The sequence below is a fragment of the Chrysemys picta genome, chromosome 7, assembly GCF_011386835.1.
Source record: "Chrysemys picta bellii isolate R12L10 chromosome 7, ASM1138683v2, whole genome shotgun sequence".
In the NCBI taxonomy this organism is placed as follows: Eukaryota; Metazoa; Chordata; order Testudines; family Emydidae; genus Chrysemys; species Chrysemys picta.
The window spans coordinates 72,180,829-72,201,970 of record NC_088797.1 but is presented as its reverse complement, the minus strand read 5'-3'; the positions used below and the strand labels follow the sequence as shown (position 1 = coordinate 72,201,970).

General features: G+C 40.3%; 1 long non-coding RNA gene across 1 annotated transcript in view; it reads right to left on the bottom strand.

The window, feature by feature from the left end:
- Positions 1-988: 988 nt before the first annotated feature.
- Positions 989-21,142, bottom strand: part of LOC135972724 (uncharacterized) — a 64,523-nt gene continuing 44,369 nt past the window's right edge. The window contains exons 2-4 of the long non-coding RNA XR_010589207.1: positions 7,810-7,943; positions 5,915-6,080; positions 989-4,381 (exon numbers count right to left, since the gene is read on the bottom strand). This is a non-coding gene — a long non-coding RNA (uncharacterized LOC135972724). The remainder of the gene's footprint in view (positions 4,382-5,914; positions 6,081-7,809; positions 7,944-21,142) is intronic.

Here is a 21,142-nt window from a genome sequence, read left to right as displayed (position 1 = left end):
TAAGAAGAATCTATGCATTGTAGAAAGATTTCTCTGGAGGACTCAGGAATTTGGAGTTTACTGATTCCACATAACAATGCAAGGTTTGGACCAGCAGAGCCCTGAAGAGTTTGCTATCAGGGCTGGGGTGTCAGGGAGCTGACAGTTTTGCAATAGCAAAGCTCTCCCTTGCTGATGTTGAGAGAGGTAACACAGTAACTCACAATTGAGGGAACTCCAGCAGATTGAAACCTAGAAGGTGTGACAATTTCTCCATCACTAAAAAGAGACATTACTACTTGCCAACCTAAAACAAGATCTATACAATCCAAAACTGGCAATCAGTTCTCTGGCTTCCACATGTGTTGAGTTGGGTATTTTATTCATTAAACAGAACTAGTTACTAATCAGGAATGAAGAATGATGGGAATCATTTTTTAGTGCTTAGCTCTCAAATACACAACTTAGATTTCTGATAGAACCAAGGAAAATTGATTGGTTTGGGATCCTGTTCTTGAACAGAAAATGGTATCTTAGATTCTGATCTCACAAAGGGATCCACTTAAATTTACTCTTATTCCTGTGCAAATTGCACTGACTCTAAATACGACTACATGTGGGTTCAAGGGTCTGTCTTCATAAGGATAGAGCATGTGTCTGCTTATTTAATAAATTACAGTAGTAATTATTTCTATTTAATTCATTGCCAAAGTATAATACTAGTAGAGTTGTTTAAAAACAGTAAAATAATTCATGGTAATTAAAAGTTTGGAAAAGCTTTTTTTTTTTTTTTTTTTGATATTTTTGTAATCTTTTTTCAATTGTCCAGAAATTTCAGCCAGCTCCATCATGGGTCAAAAACCCAGAAATATTTAAGTGAAATACAAATAAAATTAAAATGTAAAGAAACATTTTCTATGACATATTTGAAAGGTGTTTTATCAAATGACAATTTGACAAAATAGATTAAAAACTTGAAATTTAGCAAATTTTGGACAGTATAATTACAAATTGTGTTAGTTTAAAGTGTTTGCCTGAAGTAGATCATTTATGTTTTTCTCCATGCATGAATTTCCTCCAGGTTCCACAGTCCTTAATCTCATAGCTGCAGTATATTTAACAAAAAAAATAAACATAAAAAAACAGTAACTTTCTTTATATTGATAAATCTAAATTAGGTTATCCACTGTCTCCATAACTTGTCTGAACAGAAAATAGACTGTGTATGACACATCTGAGTTTTCCTGATATAGATATTTCACTTGTCCATACAATACAAACATCACATTTAGCAGAAGTTAATAAAATGATGTATTAAATACACAAGTATTTGAGAATTATTAAAAAGCTGTTTCTTATCTGCTAAACTGTCAAATACTAATTTCAGAGGCTATTTTCCCTCCCATCTTGTTCTGCTGAAATTTTAAATTAGAATTACCATTACACCTCTCCCACACATTTTCAAAAAACGTTTCAGATTACTATGTACAAAAGATCAGATTGGATTACCCAGTCTAGAAAATATAATAGACTACACATACATGTGATTTGAGGTCCCAAAATACAACAAATTTAGTAATCTCAGGATGTTCCTAATGAACCAAACTTCACACTGCTAACATTTCCACACAGTTGACAGCTCTACTCTCCAGAAATGAAGGGCATACACAGCATATATTTGTTATTCACACCCACTTCCTAGAAACCTACATAATGGTACAGCATGTGCTAATTACTTGGTATCACAGCTACTTCTTGAACTGCTGTACTTTGACATCCTTCCTAGCAATACTTCCAGAAGGCAACATTTCCAAGATTGATATTATGCTAATACTACAGATATTACAATAATGGGCACTTTAGAAATGTGTGAAATAGATTACTAAATTTGGTGAGGCCAGCATATCAGCAGTCTACACACACCATTCACAACTGCAAAAAGTTCCCAATGCTGTGCTTCTCAGAAAAAACAACACCACATGAATCCCTCAAGCAGGTAGGAGTCATCCAATAATTTGCCCTTGCAAGTGAGTTGGTAGGTACCCCGGAAGCATATTCTTTGCGGAAGGGTACATCAACATCTCTGTACTTTGATACTTTACCTATTTTTAATCTTTAATACAACTAGAGCTTAAACACCCATTTCATGAGTTTGTACTTCTGGGGCTCTGGCCAAAACTGGAGCTAGAAAAGGCAAAATATTGCCAGATGAAACCTGGTTTTTGTAGGTATTCCCAGCTGGAACCAGAACTGGAAGTTCTAAAAGACTGAGACTTTATGTTCTTGTGGTAGTGGAAGTGATGGAAATACCAAATGACAGGCTATTCTTGTGAGCTTTCTAGTTTGATTTTGTGGACTCAAGAGATTTGCATAGTTAGTGTAAAGTTCAGAGCATTCAACCTTTTGGATGCTTATTTAAAACTGAATCAAAAGTCAGGGCACACTGAAGTTAAACCACCATTGGTCCAGATTCTAATCTGCAATGTGTTACACTTCTCATCATGAAAACATCCACTACAAAATTTGGTCATGCAGTCACATCAGCAGGTAATCTGCAATACATGCTGTGCATCTGAAACTCAAATCTTTTCCTCTGTATAATGTCTAGGGAGAAGCAAATGAATAATCATGCAGGAAAGTGTTGTCCTTATTAAAGTGCTATCTTAAAATGTGATAAAATAATGCAGAAAAAGTCTCCTTTCTTGGACTGACCATGACTAGCTTTGCAAAGCAAAGCAATCTGTGGTGAGAGTGACTCAGGAGAGGTGGAAGGAAATAAATTAATATCCAACCACACCAGTTTCCTAAAGAGAATATCAAGTCTATTCAATAAAAGCAGATTTTGAATAAACACATACATAATGTAGGATGATATAGGCCTATTTACATTTCTGCAGTTTCTTTCTTGCGTTTCAGTGAGACTATCAGCTTGAGCAAAATATCCTCAAAGAGAAGAAACAATAGATCTCATTGTTTAGGTCACTCAGTAATATATAATGTTGATTCTTTCAGTGTCTCTAATGTAAAAATGACAATGATTGAATGACAGTTAATCATTGAAACCTAATCAATTAAGTCCTGTAATGTATTTCCCATTGGCAGAGAAAAAGTAAGGGGGAAAATCTCTTACTTTCCATAATATACACAATAACTATGGCACTTGAAATGCAACATAGTTTCAAATAATACTCTGACAATGGACAGAAGTACCATTTGTTGTTGTTGTTGTTGGTTAGCTGTAGATACACTACGTTTACACCTATATCATTAACTTAATGTTATGGGCTGAAATCCCTTCTCTTGGGTAAAGTCCAATTAAAAAAGATTTGTTCAGAGGTTGTTGAAGGGAGGAGCAAAATGGTGCCATATAGCTCAAGTGCAGTCATTCAACAGCTGACATAGGGTGGTGGTAGCCTCCATAATCACTGCACACCAGCTAGTCTCCAAATGGAGCACTGCAAAGTACAGCTCCTTAGGGCAAAGGAGGGATCTGCAGGCTCTCTCCATTCGTACTCTCTGCCCCCCAAATGACAGGAAATACACTAGTTCTGCTGAGTTTGAGGATGTATGTACCCCCTGGAAGCAAATGCGAGAGGAGGGATGAGATTTCCCTCCAAACATTTGCTGTATTGATCATTGTAATTTGGATTGCATTTGTAAAAACCATTTTCACTTTCACATCATTTTTCAAAGTATATTAACTAAACATGCAGAGTTTTGCCCAATTCTGTCCCCTACCTGGAGCACATTACATTATGTGACTTGGTAATTTGTACTGGACCTCACTCTCATTGTAACTGTACATGCTCAGCTATTAAAAATCTTTTATTTCTCCATTCACATACAAATGTTACTCAGACAATATCACTTGATGTGAAAAGAATATTTTAGCAACATATTTTATAATTTAAATGTTCATTAAAAACTGGCTGTGATGAATGCGTTTCCTTTTTGGAGCATAGATACAGAAAGCCTTCCATCCACTTCCAACATCCCTAACTTCTGCTTCCTGAAAAACCTCAACTCTCCAGACTCCTCCTTGATTGTACTAAACAGCTGCATTGGGTTCCTCAGAGCTTCCATGCTCATATGGTATTTCCTTGGATGATGCATGTTTCAAAAAGCACTTCCATTCTCCCCATGTATGGGCTTCCATGTGCACTGATGGCTTGTCATTAATTATTTTAAACAATAAAATAAGTTGTGAATTTGTTGAGAAGATCAACAAAGATCTTAGAAGAGCTAAATGTTGGATTCCTTTAAAATGATCATTCTACTTGTCCACCCAATCATTCTGCAATAGCATCCCTACTATTGCACCAGAACATCCTGGAGGACGCAACCTTGTAGGACTATCTTCCTTTCTCAGGCAAAAATCCAGTTGTAGACAACGCATGTTTTGCTTAGGTAAGAAGACATACAAGTATTACTATTCTTGGTACATACAATAGGTAAAAAAGACATGAGTTACTTTGGTTCAGATCTCATCTGCCTTAATCAATAGTTTCATCAATGAGCTTGCTTCTCCTGACTTAAATCAGTGTAAATCAAGAGAGTTACTCCATTAAAGTCAATGGTGTGATAACGGTATTAAACTGATGCAAGTGGGAGCAGCTTTAGGTCTAGTGGGACTCCTCACATGAGCAAGACATGTACAACTTGGTTCGTGCTCTGTATAGCCCATTGAAGTCACAACCCACCCTTAAGAAACAGTCTTAACTCTGCCCTGTAGGGACACCATGAGGAGATAAAATAGGTGTCTTTAAAAATCAGTTTAATCACATCTGGGACCAAGAACACTAAGTTTCCTTAATCATAATTGGATGAGTATTGCATTGTGTCACTACAGGGCAGAGTTAAGGCTGTTTGGGTGCCTTTTCTGTGCATATCTTAATTTAACATGTTCAGGTCATTTTTAAGTGCAACCTTAAGTCTGAATTCTCTGGGTTTATAATGTTTGATTTGGAGCAATTACAACAGCCTATAATGCTTTATCATCTTTAAGTTACTAATATGTACTTTCAACCTTAATTCCATTTTATAATAGTCTTTTGTCTGGGAACACCAAAAAATTTGAATCCACACTAAGTGTCAAATGGAACTCAATCTTAACTATGGAGTCACAAGCAATTTCTCTGTAAAGTGTCTTGATCTTTTTACATAACTTTTAGCGTGGGTGCTTTGTGGTAGAAAGGAAAGCTATGTGAATTTAGTGCTTTACAAACATTTACTAGTTGAACCTTTCAATACCCCTACGACATAGGGAAGTATCCACATGTTACAGATGGGAAAACTAGGACAAAGAAAGGTTAGGAGACTTGCCCCAGGTCACATAGGAAGTCTATCAGTGAACCAGACATAGAATCCGGATAGCATAGGACTGGGAATAAGGCAATGTGCACAATAACTCAAACCACCAAATAATTATATATTCATGGCACTTACACTACATTTTTAGCACTCTACCTACTTTAGCTTTCAAATCTGTTTACTACAAAAGCACTATAAATGCTCAGAGCAAAAGCATTTACATATTTTGGAGTGCTGACGCTGTCTGTTCCTTTTAAATGAGGTGCAACATTTTCTTTCTGTCGTTATTCTGGTTGCAAAGACCTACCCTTGCATCTACTGGAATTCAGATACATTTCCTTGTTATCAACACCTCTCTCTCACTGTCATAATACTATGCACATACTGCTTTATGCCTAAATAATCCTCACTTCATTTCTATGGACCATAGCTGAATTCTGTGACAAATAGCTGTAGGGACTGAAGCCCTCTATTTCCTTATTGTATGAGTATGCCATGCACATTGGCAGTACAAGATTTCTCATGCTGTACTGCTAATGTGCCTTCCCCGCTGACTTAGTGTCATCCCGAGCAGTGAGAATGTAGTTCAGTACCCAGGCCCATTCAGTCTTTGGCCTTTACTTACACTGTCAAGAAGAGCAACAGTGCCAATAGTGGAGGTGATTCTTGTGATGGGGACACTTCTTGGAACAGGGTTGAGATGACCAAAAAATGTTCATGCAGGTCAGCAAAGACACCAGAGGGTAACACTACTTCGTTAGTGCCATCTGGGATGGTTTCCAGCTGGTAACCTAAAGACAAAGTTTTATTTCTCATTGCCAGTCCTCTGAGTCAGCCAATCCCTTTGCCTTAAAGCTGTATTGTATTAGATCCAGGATAAACGCTTTTCTTTACATATTAAATTGGACACAAAGAGGGAAGGATTTCCCTTATTACTACTTTCCATTCCCTCTTACCTAACACAAAATTAGCCCCATCAGTGCTCTGACAAAACTGATTACTCTTAGCATTGGTGAGAATTACACCTTTTCACTTCATTTCTATAGCTTGATTTTTCTTGCAGCTCAGAACAATTCTTTCTCTCTCTCTCTCTCTCTCTCTCTCTCTCTCACTAATTCTCACACACAAAAGTAAGGGATGACAAAATGTCTCTGCAGGACAAGTTAACCTCATCATATTGATGCATCTTTATTCATACTCCCCAAGACAGTGACATTGTGACACTTGAGGTGAAACCTTGGCACTATTGAAATCAATGGCAAAACTCCCAATGCCTTCAGTAGGAACAGGATTTCACCCTGGGGGAACATGTTGCCATAGCACAGTATCCCAGTTGCCTCATCTTTTCTGTAATAAGTTGGCCTACCCTACCTTTTCATTATCAAAATGCTCATCTTAACACTTAGCTTGATATCCTGTGCCAAATTGAGGACAAGGGATGTAATAACTAGACTATCTTAATATTATCTCTGAGTAAAACAGTTTGATTAATCTCATATTTTAAAGGAAGACATTTTCATACTTTATCTACATCTAGAAATGGGCCAGGTCTGACATTCCTCAGACTTCTGGATATGGGGACTCTGATGCCCATGGAGTTGTGCCTGCTGATTTCAGCACTGAATTTGGCCCCAGTGGCTGGAAAAGTGTTGGCTGATATTACTCAATACCAGAACTTAAAGTGGTTGTCACTAAAGTGTCAACCTTGTCTAATCAGTGATCAAGTGAGCAAGTATGTGTGTGTGAGAAAGAAACAAACATTTTTAATACCATCCCTTAACTGCTATTAAATCCACCTTCACTTCATTTATGCTAACACACTAATCTGCTGCACTATTTGTCAACACAAAAATGCAAACCTAGAGAAAGCAAAATATAATTTGATAAGATATGTTCCTGACCATTTCTTTTATTATATGCTAAAGGAAGCATGCGGTTATAAAATCCAAGACACAGCTAACCAGTATATGTATACATGAAGGTCTGGGGCCACATGACCAGCAGTCATCTAAAACTATAACAAGGACAGAAGACTCAGGGCTTTTGCTCTTCTGCCTTTTCATTATTAATGTGAGGATGTGGAGGGTGCTAATGCAACCTAAAAAAAAGTTGGTCATCCAGCATCTAGGATATTTGAATGTCTCCCAGTGTCGATTACATTTCATTATATATTATATATAAACACACACAAATGCATACAAGTTCATATAAATTTAATCACACCACTCAATTATTTAAGAGGAGAATTATTGAAAAACAAAGGAACAAACGATCAGCTTCCGCTGATACAATTGCTGCACTTGGAGCTATGAAACAGACAGATGCATCACTCATAAATGCAATGTATGAGCCACATACAGCTCTATGAGTCAACCAACTTCTGCTGAAGATGGGCTTCCATGGAAATCAATTTAAAGTCTTTGATTGACTTCAGTGAATGTAAGAATGGCCATACTGTGTCAGACCAATTGTCCATCTATACCCATATCCTGTCTTGCAACAGTGACCAATACCAGATACCTCAGAAGGAATGAGCAGAACAAGGCAAATATCAAGTGATCCATCTCCTGTCATCCAGTCCTAGCTTCTGACAGTCAGAGGTTCAGGGACACCCAGAGCAGCAAGTGTTGCATCTGCCAGGCTGCTGCAGGATTCTACAATTACAGAGTGAAATACAGCAACATTACAACACTTTGAACATATTTATTATTTTATGATATTTCACAACAGGGGAATATAAAAGAGAAAAGACAGAAAAAAGAAAATGTTAAAACAAAGAATTTAAGGGGAATATAAATATAATTAAGACCCAATCTAATTAAAAACAGTCTTGGTTTTGAGTCAATATATTTTAAATTACCATTAACACTTTCAATGACAATTTCTTTATATACTAATCACTTTTTGATTATCTGCAACCTCTCTACCTGACACAGAATAATTCTCCATTCACTCCCCCCAAATAGTCATATTATATATGCCCCAGATCACCTTTCCCAAAGCAAAACTTTATTCATGAGGGAACAGACAATAGGCATACTCCTTGAATTCTTTGGAATTTACAGAACAAGGTAGTTCAGATAAACCAAGTTATTTGTAGCCACTTAGTTTGCCTTGCGGAGTATTTCTCTACAAAGTGCTCATGACGATGTGGCTAGAAGCAACGTTATAATAATCCAGGGGTTCTCAAACATTTCCATTTCTTCCATTTAGAAATTAGAGGACTACTTTCATTTTCATGCACAATGCAATGGCTCACATGGGAAAGCAGCATTAAGTAAGTCATACAGTGTTGGAGGCAGGGCTGGCAACAGGCAACCAAGCACATGCTTGGGGCGGCACCTGGTAAGGGGCGGCGGGGGGAGCACGGCGCGGCATTCCGCGGGGGGGGGGGGCGCTCCGGCGGCGTGGCGCTCGGCGGGGGGGCGGCGTGGGCGCAGCGCTGGGGGGGGGTTGCGGCGGCGCTCAGCGGGGGTCGGGGGCGGGCTCCGGCGGCGCGGGGCTCGGTGCTTGGGGGGGGGTTCCGGCTGCACTCGATGGGGGGGGCGGCGTGGGGCGCGGCATTGGGGGGGGCTCCGGCGGCACTCGGGGGGGCGGGCTCCGGCGGCGGGGGGCAGCACGGGGCGTGGCGCTGGGGGGGGCGCAGTGTGGCACTCGGCAGGGGGGGCGGCGCTTTTTTTTGCTGCTTGGGGCAGCAAAAAAGTTAGAGCCGGCCCTGGTTGTAGGTCTTGTAATGCCATTTAGCGGATGGAAACAAGAAGGAAACAGGCTTGTACAATGACTGAGTTCCTCTTTGTTCCACAAAAAAGAGTGCAGTTGACCACCACAAGTCTCCAGCCACATCCTCAGAACCAGTGTAATAACCCATCACTCAGATTTGAGGAAACATACCCAATAAAAATGGCCTTATGATGAGGAGGAAAGAGAAATCTTCAGGATCAATATTATTTTTTCAAGACACCTCATTAATCACATTCCAAACATGAGATATTCAGATAGGGGAGAAAGTAATTGTTTTCATGTCCTTTTCAAAAAACCCAGCATTTTAGGGGTGGAATGGCACTTTGTAATCCTGACTAAACGAGCAGCAGAACAGAGACCGAATTGTGACTCATCCCCTCCCCCCCCCCATTTTTCTATTTTTATGTAGATGAACAATATTTGTGTTCAGCTGCTCCTTTACACACAACAAACATTTTTAAAGGGGTAAGCATGACCTGTTTATTTTACTCTTGGTAATTTATTAGCGGTAGTTTTACAGGGGCCAGGTTTTTTAAAAGAGCTCATCATTTAACAGCTGTCATTTAGGCACATAAATGAGATGGCCAGTTTTTCAAACTACCAGGGTACAGCAGCCCTCATTGTTCCCAATGAGTTATGCTGGGAGCTGAGTCCTTTTGAAAACTTCACCCTAGGTGTTTAAGAGACATAATGCCATAAGCAAGCATAGGTTTTAGCATTCCTCAAATCCAGTCCTTCTACTTGGAATGTGCTAGGTGCCTGCCAAGTCATCCAAGAAGAGTGGTTCCTGACCCAAGAGCTCAAAGGGCAGACTAGGCTAAGAGAAGGGGAACAGCTGAAGCCTGCGGGAGCTGCTGGGTTCTCCGCCCTCTTGAAAAAAAATCAGGCCCCGTATTTAGGTCTCTAAATATACATGTGGGGACCAAATTTTAGGCTCCTAATTTTGAAAGTCTCGGACCAATAAATGTCTTTATTATTTAAAATGCTTTCCTGAAACATTCTCGAACCAACATTTAAAACCTTGAGGGATGTGTCATGCAAAGATGAGTTTCAGAGTAGCAGCCGTGTTAGTCTGTATCCGCAAAAAGAACAGGAGTACTTGTGGCACCTTAGAGACTAACAAATTTATTAGAGCATAAGCTCATCCGAAGAAGTGGGCAGTAGCCCACGAAAGCTTATGCTCTAATAAATTTGTTAGTCTCTAAGGTGCCACAAGTACTCCTGTTCTTTTTGCAAAGATGAGTGTTCATGAAAGGCTATTACACTGCATTCTCACGCTGGCATGTTAAGAAACCTACAGCTGCAATGAACTCCACATTCATTTTGGATTGTGTCGGTTCTGAGATTCTGAGCTGTACACAGCTGTTTGTCCTTGGAAATCACCTCTTTCTGATGGCACTGAACACTCCAATTGGCCCTGCCCTCTTCAGCATGGAGACAGGGCTGAAAACGAAAATGCTTACATAGCAGAAGAAATCAGCTTTTAAATGAACTGGTAGAGGTTGCTGTTTCTATTTAACCCAACTTAACAAATATATTATTGTCCCTTTGCTGACATCAATGTCCCATTCTGACACCAGCATCACTGTGACGGGTTGGATCACAGAAACCCCCTTGGGAGCTGCCACCGGATGTGCAAAGACTACCCCTGCTTCTGTTTTCCCTGCCAGTTCAGGACTCCAGCACCCTGTCTTGCTGAGCCAGACACCCAGGGTCTGAATCACTTGTCCCAAAGCTGCAAGTTTACCTGAAAACAGCTCACAGGAGTGTGCTTGTCTTTAGCACTCAGATGCCCAACTCCCAATGGGGTCTAAACCCAGATAAATTCATTTTACCCTGCATAAAGCTTATGCAGGGCAAACTCATAAATTGTTCGCCCTCTATAACACTGATAGAGAGATATGCACAGCTGTTTGCTCCCCCAGGTATTAATACATACACTGAGTAAATTACTAAATAAAAAGTGATTTTATTAAATACAGACAGTAGTATTTAAGTGGTTCCAAGTAGTAACAGACAGAACAAAGTAAGTCACCAAGCAAAATCAAATAAAATGCGCAAATCTATGCCTAATCAAACTGAATACAGATAATCTCACCCTCAGAGATGCTTCAGTAAGTTTTTTCTCAGACTGGACACATTCCAAGCCTGGGCACAATTCTTTCCCCTGGTACAGCTCTTGTTCCAGCTCAGGTGATAGCTAGGGGATTCTTCATGATGGCTCCTCCCTCCCCTTGTTCTCTTCCACCCCTTTATATATCTTTTGCATAAGGCGGGAACCCTCTGTCCCTCTGGGTTTCCCCCCCCCTCACTGGAAAAGCACCAGGTTAAAGATGGATTCCAGTTCAGGTGACATGATCACATGTCACTGCAAGACTTCATTACTCACTTGCCAGCACACACATATACAGGAAGACTCACAGGTAAATACAGCCATCTGCAGACAATGGGAGTCATCAAAATTCCAAACCCTCCTTAATGGCCCACACTTTACATAATTACAGTAGGCCCTCAGAGTTATATTTCATATTTCTAGTTTTAGATACAAGAGTGGTACATTTATACAAATAGCATGATCACACTCAGTAGATTATAAACTTTGTAATGATACCTAACAAGAGACCTTTTGCATGAAGCATATTCTAGTTACATTATATTCACTTATCATATTTTTATAAAACCATATAGACTACACAACGTCACAATCACCTCTTGATGTGCAGTGTCAGATGGCTGGAGCCTTTCAGGTCAGTTTCCCAGTGGAGGAAAAATTATTGAGGCAGAGACTGGGTATATTTTAAGTGTAATTTATACTATTTATGCATACACACCAGTCCTGAAACAGATGTGGTCAGACATCATTCAGGCCAATCTGTTTGTTCAGGAATCTCAGAGCCAAACCAATGTCTGGTTCCTAAGGAGCAATTATGTCCCAAGAATCTACTCTAATCAGAAGACGAAGGCAGAGATTAAACACTCCTGATGCTCTGTCATCTCCTGCTGTAAGGACCACTTTCTTTACACAGAACCTTATATATTAAAAAACAACATCACTGCATGTCTTCCAAGACTTAACACTTGCTCGCACACAAAAAAACCTGAACACAGTGTATAAGCAACAGTATTAACTGGTGGCACTTCCATAACAGTATAGGAGAGATTTTCAAAGATACCTAGAAGATCTAGACACCACTTACATTCATTTTGAAGGAAACTAGACATCCATATTCCATAGGTTTTCTTGGAAATCTCATTTCATATATATATATATATAATAAAAATAAAATGTTGCCTTTGTGCATACTACAGCATAGCATGGCTTAAAACTGGATATCAGGCGAGATTTGGCAGCTGTGGAGGAGTAGGAAAGAAGAGATTTTATTTAAAATATGTGGTTTAAAATGAGGATAAAGTTGGCATTTTGTATCAGGGAGAGAAGAGCATAAAGTTAGCTCTCCATTCTTATTTTAATTAAAATCAATTTTGTTAATTAGGGTTGAAGGCAAGATTCGGCAGCTACAAAGATTTTGCAGCATGGAACAAATTAAATGGTACATTTCATGAGCATTGTGAAAACAGCCTCACTGATGGGGAAACTGTCCAAAAATAAACTACTGTTTTCATTAGGTTTTTTTTTTAAAAACTGTTTAAGATCAAATGTAGGTTTGGCTGGGGAAAAAAACTTTAAAGCTGCTTTTGTGTATTTTATCTCTGCATAAATGGCAAAGTTGTAAAAATTTCTACAACCCCCCCAAAAAAACAAACAACAACAAAAAACCACACACACCTAGATACAGTCAGTTTTTGTCAGCAAAACCTTGCATTAAATTTGGTATTATCTACAGTGGTAGAATTGTCACCTGAAAAATATACTTTTCCCTACTTTAAAACTACATCATAGTAGTTGGGGACATAGCAGAACATTACATTCCTATTCATCATGAGCTTTGAAAATCCGACAGAGATTTTTTTATACAATCTGTCTGCTGCTTTCCACAAAGCCCACCTGCTGTTAGCTAAGTCACTTGGTTCATGTGCGCCCTAGCTTCCACCAACTATACGCTCCTTGGAGAATAGGCTATCTTTTTGTTCTGTGTTTGTGCAGCACCTAACAGTGGGGATCTGATCCACGACTAGGGTTCCTAGGCACTACAGTGATAATAAATAAACAGAGCGGCCCATGTAATTCATAATGAACAATTAAATCAGCAAACTGAACCCTTCCCCCCAGCCCCCATTTGTGAACAGCCTGTGATTTTTAGTTATTTGCGCCCCAATTTAGCAAAGTATGTAACCATGTGCTTGAGATCCATTGGCTTCAGTGGGCCTTGTGCATGAACTTAATGTTAAGCACATACTTCAGTCATTTGTTGAAGTACGGTCTTGTTCCGTTTCAAAGAATTCAGCAAATGATTTTGCAAACAAATTTCTCTCTTTGAATTGCTTGTGAAGGGTTCACTACACACATTCCCTTGAATCTCTGGTGATTCCATTTACCAGATCCATAATTGGCCACCTAAGTTCAATGCAAATGTACATGTGATTGGAGCAGAGATTCTCTCTTCATGAATATGCTTGAGAACACAGTTGTTTGCACTAATGCTATCTGTTTGACAGAGTTTGGGAGGAAAAGTGAGGGTATGCATAACTGGAAGAATGGAAAGAGATTTCTTCTGCAGGTTTGATTTCTTGGCTAGCTAGATTAATTTGTTTCCTGTATATGATACTGTATACTGCTTAGTGCCTTTATTATTGGACTGTTATCGCAGTTAATTCTAGAGTGCCTATAGCTATATAGGAGAGCTTTTATTGTGGTTTAAATCCAAATGGATTATATATATTGATGGAAAACTGATCTAAATGGTCATGAATATTAGCAGAATGAATTTGATTTAGAAATTGCCAAAGAGAAAGCTTTTTTTCATAGATTCATAGATTCTAGGACTGGAAGGGACCTCGAGAGGTCATAGAGTCCAGTCCCCTGCCCACATGGCAGGACCAAATACTGTCTAGACCATGCCTGATAGACATTTATCTAACCTTCTCTTAAATATCTCCAGAGACAGAGATTCCACAACCTCCCTAGGCAATTTATTCCAGTGTTTAACCACCCTGACAGTTAGGAACTTTTTCCTAATGTCCAACCTAGACCTCCCTTGCTGCAGTTTAAACCCATTGCTTCTTGTTCTATCCTTAGAGGCTAAGGTGAACAAGTTTTCTCCCTCCTCCTTATCAGGGCCGGCTCCAGGCACCAGCCTGACAAACAGGTGCTTGGGGCGGCCGCTCCGGCAAGGGGCGGCAAGTCCAGGTATTCGGCGGCAATTCGGCGGACGGTCCCTCACTCCCGCTGGGACCAAAGGACCTCCCGCCGAATTGCCGCCGGAGATCGCGATCGCGGCTTTTTTTGGGGGGCGGGGGGGGCTGCTTGGGGCGGCCAAAACCCTGGAGCTGGCCCTGCTCCTTATGACACCCTTTTAAATACCTGAAAACTGCTATCATGTCCCCTCTCAGTCTTCTCTTTTCCAAACTAAACAAACCCAATTCTTTCAGCCTTCCTTCATAGGTCATGTTCTCAAGACCTTTAATCATTCTTGTTGCTCTTCTCTGGACCCTTTCCAATTTCTCCACATCTTTTTTAAAATGCGGTGCCCAGAACTGGACACAATACTCCAGCTAAGGCCTAACCAGAGCAGAGTAGAGCGGAAGAATGACTTCTCGTGTCTTGCTCACAACACACCTGTTAATACATCCCAGAATCATGTTTGCTTTTTTTGCAACAGCATCACACTGTTGACTCATATTTAGCTTGTGGTCCACTAACCCCTAGATCGCTTTCTGCCGTACTCCTTCCTAGACAGTCTCTTCCCATTCTGTATGTGTGAAACTGATTTTTTCTTCCTAAGTTAAACTTTGTTAAACTTCATCCTGTTTACCTCAGCCCATTTCTCCAATTTGTCCAGATCATTTTGAATTATGACCCTGTCCTCCAAAGCAGTTGCAATCCCTCCCAGTTTGGTATCATCCGCAAACTTAATAAGCGTACTTTCTATGCCAATATCTAAGTCGTTGATGAAGATATTGAACAGAGCCAGTCCCAAAACAGACCCCTGCGGTACCCCACTCGTTATGCCATTCCAGCAGGATTGGGAACCATTAATAACAACTCTCTGAGTACGGTTATCCAGCCAGTTATGCACCCACCTTATAGTAGCCCCATCTAAATTGTATTTGCCTAGTTTATCGATAAGAATATCATGCAAGACTATCAAATGCCTTACTAAAGTCTAGGTATACCACATCCACAGCTTCACCCTTATCCACAAAGCTCGTTATCCTATCAAAGAAATCTATCAGATTGGTTTGACATGATTTGTTCTTCACAAATCCATGCTGGCTGTTCCCTATCACCTTACCACCTTCCAAGTGTTTGCAGATGATGTCCTTAATTACTTGCTCCATTATCTTCCCTGGCACAGAAGTGGTCTGTAGTTTCCTGGGTTGTTTTTATTTCCCTTTTTATAGATGGGCAATATATTTGCCCTTTTCCAGTCTTCTGGAATCTCTCCCGTCTCCCATGATTTTCCAAAGATAATAGCTAGAGGCTCAGATACCTCCTCTATTAGCTCCTTGAGTATTCTAGGATGCATTTCATCAGGCCCTGGTGACTTGCACGCATCTAACTTTTCTAAGTTTTTGCAGTATTTATTCAGACGTCTCAAATACAAATCTCCTAAAGCAGACTGACTCCCTCAGGGAGCTGATGGGCAGGATCCCCTGGGAGAACAACATAAGGGGGGAAGGAGTCCACGAGAGCTGGCTTTATTGTAAAGAATCCTTATTGAGATTGCAGGAACAAACCATCCCAATGTGTAGAAAGAATAGTAAATATGGCAGGTGACCAGCTTGGCTTAACAGTGAAATCCTTGCTGATCTTAAACACAAAAAAGAAGCTTACAAGAAGTGGAAGATCGGACAAATGACCAGGGAGGAGTATAAAAATATTGCTCAGGCATGCATGAGTGAAATCAGGAAGGCTAAATCACACTTGGAGTTGCAGCTAGCAAGAGATGTTTAGAGTAACAAGAAGGGTTTCTCAGGAATGTTAGCAACAAGAATGTGGTCAAGGAAAGTGTGGGCCCCTTACTGAATGAGGGAGGCAACCTAGTGACAGAGGACGTGGAAAAAGCTAATATACTCAATGCTTTTTTTGCCTCGGTCTTCACGAACAAAGTCAGCTCCCAGACTGCTGCACTAGGCAGCACAGCATGGGGAGGAGGTAACCAGCCCTCTGTGGAGAAAGAAATGGTTCAGGACTATTTAGAAAATCTGGACGAGCACAAGTCCATGGGGCCGGACGCACTGCATCCGAGGGTGCTAAAGGAGTTGGCAGCTGTGATTGCAGAGCCATTGGCCATTATCTTTGAAATCTCATGGCGATCGGGGGAGGTCCCAAATGACTGGAAAAAGGCTACTATAGTCCCCATCTTTAAAAAAGGGAAGGAGGAGGATCTGGGGAACTACAGGCCAGTCAGCCTCACCTCAGTCCCTGGAAAAATCATGGAGCAGGTCCTCAAGGAATCAATTCTGAAGCACTTAGAGGAGAGGAAAGTGATCAGGAACAGTCAGCATGGATTCATAAAGGGCAAGTCATGCCTGACTACCTAATTGCCTTCTATGATGAGACAACTGGCTCTGTGGATGAGAGGAAAGCAGTGGATGTGTTATTCCTTGACTTTAGCAAAGCTTTTGATATGGTCTCCCACAGTATTCTTGCCGGCAAGTTAAAGAAGTATGGGCTGGATGAATGGACTATAAGGGGGATAGAAAGCTGGCTAGATCGTCTGGCTCAATGAGTAGTGATCAATGGCTCCATGTCTAGTTGGCAGCCGGTATCAAGCGGAGTGCCCCAAGGGTCGGTCTTGGAGCCGGTTTTGTTCAATGTCTTCATTAATGATCTGGAGGATGGCGTGGACTGCACCCTCAGCAAGTTTGCCAGTGACACTAAACTGGGAAGAGTGGTAGATATGCTGGAGGGTAGGATAGGATAGGATACAGAGGGACCTAGACAAACTAGAGGATTGGGCCAAAAAAAATCTGATGCGGTTCAACAAGGTCAAGTGCAGAGCCCTGCACTTAGGACGGAAGAAGCCCATTCACTGCTACAGACTAGGGACCGAAAGGCTAGGCAGCAGTTCTGCAGAAAAGGATCTAGGGATTACAGTGGACGAGAAGCTGGATATGAGTCGACAGTGTGCCCTTGTTGCCAAGAAGGCTAACAGCATTTTGGGCTGTATAAGTAGGGGCATTGCCAGCAGATCGAAGGATGTGATCATTCCCCTCTATTTGACATTGGTGAGGCCTCATCTGGAGTACTGTGTCCAGTTTTGGGCCCCACACTACAAGAAGGATGTGGAAAAATTGGAAAGAGTCCAGCGGAGGGCAACAAAACTGATTAGGGGGTTGGAACACATGACTTATGAGGAGAGGCTGAGGGAACTGGGATTGTTTAATCTGCAGAAGAGAAAAATGAGGGAGGATTTGATAGCTGCTTTCAACTACCTGAAAGGGGGTTCCAAAGAGGATGGATCTAGACTGTTCTCAGAGGTAGCGGATGTCAGAACAAGGAGTAATGGTCTCAAGTTGCAGTGGGAGAGATTTAGGTTGGATATTAGGAAAAACTTTTTCACTAGGAGGGTTGTGAAACACTGAAATGGTTACCTAGGGAGGTGGTGGAATCTCCTTCCTTGGAGGTTTTTAAGGTCAGGCTTGACCAATCCCTGACTGGGATGATTTAGTAGGGGATTGGTCCTGCTTTGAGCAGTGGGTTGGACTAGATGACCTCCAGAGGTCCCTTCCAACACTGATATTCTATTATTCTAATCCATTCCAGACGAAGGGTTGTACCAGGTGCATTGAAAAGGAAAAAAATTAAGCTACTATAATTAATTAGAAAATTGGATCATATTTATGTGATGGGACAAATTTAGTAAAAGTTGGCAAGTTTATACTGTAGGCTCTCTCAAAACTAAAAAGGAAAGATCAGGATTAAGAATCTCAATGAGTGAGATTAGACTACTAGATTTTGTCTTTAGCCTGTGAAGCAGAAAAGGTATTCCATTCTGGAGTGCCATATTAAGACCAAGAGACACATTTTGGTCCAAGATCCTGGTTCCAGGAGCACACAGCAGGCTTACAGCTGATCTGAGTTGCTACATAGGGATGACTGAGTTGCATACATAGGGATGACTAGAAAGCCATTGAACATATTGTTCCAGAAGGCTTTCATCTGCAAAGGTACAAGGTAATAGTAAAGACAAGTGTGATTGTGTAAGTTAGTTGTCAGTCGTTTTGTGCTTGAGAAGACTAAGTGTTTTTCTGTACCCTTGACACCTGTGTAGTGTTTTGTCATAATTCTTTCCCAAGTGTGTGGTTAGGGTAGTGGCAGGATTTGAGTCAGATATAAATTTTGCCACCAGAATTATTACAGCTGGATGACAGCTAGGTTTTCTTCAAGTGGACATTAAAGGGAAAAAAGTCTTCATTTGCAAATAACTAGGAAAACAATTCTACTTTCTTGATATATTGATAATGTAAACATTCTTATAACCTTTCAGAGAAGCCAGTCAGCATCATACATCTTGTCTTTTTTTTGCATTGAGTTTATATCTCCATGGTGCCACAATAGTTTTTTATTCTGGATAAAGATCTGTTAATTTTATGACCTGATGACTAGTCTGTAAATGACATGCTATACATTTACTGTATTATATTAGTTCAAAACAATGAAACAAATATCCGAAAAAGTGACCACATTATAAATCAATGTTCTTTAAAGCAGGATTATCTATAGTTATTCTGTCCAAACATTGCAGATTCCAGGAAACGAGATTGGGCACCCAGGGAAAGCAATCAAGCTAACAGTGTTTCCAATATCAAAAACACACAGGTGACAGTTGTAGTTATTCTGCTACTGATAGAAGTAATCTCTTGTTAGCTAACAGCTGCCAGCCTTAATCTGATATCGACAGGTTTTATAAAAGGACTGTTTGAAATTCAGTTTGAAAACAAGATTCTGAGATGAAATGTTATCAATGGCATAACAGCACAACTGGTAAAATATTAAATAAACACAAGCTGAAGTTACAAATTTATTTCCTGCCTGTGGAGTTTTCCTGAGCTATTTTGACATTGGAGGGAAATGTGGAGCAGAATGAGGAGGGGTCTTTCGTGAAAGTGGAACGCAATTTGACAATTGCCACTCACTCTTTTTTGAATAAAGTATGCTGAATAAGCATTTTATTCAAGAACAGTATCTTCACGCTAGCAGAATGGATCCTCATGTACACAATGAATCCAAGCTGAAAGTTACATGCAAATTAGGAAGCCACATACAGAACAGAGAAATGGCCCCATCCTAACCAAAGTAATCATAAGAAATCTGGCCTGTTCCATATTGAATCCTTACTATAAGGCACAACAGGAGACAAGATTTGATTTGTGACATTTTCAGTCTGATATTACAATCTTTGTCACCTGAGTAAGACATCAGGAGTCTAATGCCCAGCATGATCTTGGAAAGAATATAGGCTTTATTTGTACGTAAAAATGTCTTCTCCAAACATTTAACAGATTCACAGACAGTCTTTTCCCCATTAAATATTTCAAAGGACGCTGATCAGTAAGGAATTTGCTAGCCTTTCCCCTCTTGAGACCCTGGGTTAAAAATCCTGACTCAGTGATGTCCCCAAGGAAAGTGAGCTTAGAGTTTTCACTCTGGTTCCTACTGAACGTTATTGTATGATACATAGTTTTGTGTCATGAATATGGCAGGGATGGGATGGGATGTATTACAGGTTAGAATTGTACAAGCGCCTGTCTACACTCTGCCTGTCAGAGCATTCTCAGTAAAGGACCCTGCTTACGGAATGCTTTACCTGAGGACAGAACACGGATTCTAGCATGATCGTGTTCAATTCAAATGGCAACAAACATCCTTTCTTTGTTCAAACCTTTCTTCAGGAATGGGGCCCATAATTTTCCTCTTTCTTATACTCAGTGTTTCTGGTTTGTGTGTATACACATGTCCACCAGAGAACCTGGTAAAGGGAGAGGGGTAGATACTTCTTTGGTTATCAGATTTCTTCCTAAATTTTGATTGCCAGTTAGATACCAAAGTAGTCAATGCCTTAAGCATGCTTAAGATGAGGCCGTGGTCTGGCTTATTTTGAAAATTTACTTATTCATAAATATGAGGAGTAGGTTTTTCAAAAGCATCTAGCTTTGGCCTAACTCTGCTCCCATTTAAATCAAAGATAAGACTCTTATGGATGCCAGTAGGTGTAGAAGTAGGGTAACATTGATCATTTTTGAAAATGCCACCCTAAAAATAATTATGCATATGGGAGTATGTTTTCAAAATATTTATCATTTAAAATGAAAATTGAAGCTGGATCCTTACAATCAGGAGCGCCGCCAGCTTTTCTGCCGCCCTAAGCGGCGGAAGGTCCTGCCCCGAAATGCCACCCCCCACAGAGGCAGCGGAAGGACCCGCCGCCGAAATACCACCGTGGTCGCCGCCCCCCAAATTGTAGTGCCCTAGGCGACTGCCTAGGTTTCTTAATGGGTTGCGCCGGCCCTGCTTACAATCCATTTGATTATATGAGGATGGAGAGTAAGCTGCAGGCCGTTTTATAGATCTTCTCCAATAGACAAAATGTTTGTCCTGCTAAGCTGCAAATAAATAGAAGTGAGCCAATAAAAATGTAGCACTCATTCATGTAAATCCAGAGTTCTGTTTTTAAGACCTATTTCAAATACTATTTTGATCTTGTAGTGCTATATACAAAGATTACATTCCTGGGCACAGTTTCCAGAATCTGTAAATTATGGCAGTCATTGGAAAGTAAAGAATGCACTTGACATTGAAGAGTTGTTGGAGAGGTATTTGGAAACTAACAGAAAAAGGATGAATGAAGTTTTATCTGGTTCCCTAAAGGCTTTGTTATTAGCTGCTTTTATTCAAACTATGCTTTTCATTCTATACATTTTAATTTTGCACAACAATGAATCTGATCAGTTGCAGGCTTTTTAAAAATATACATAAGTAATTTGA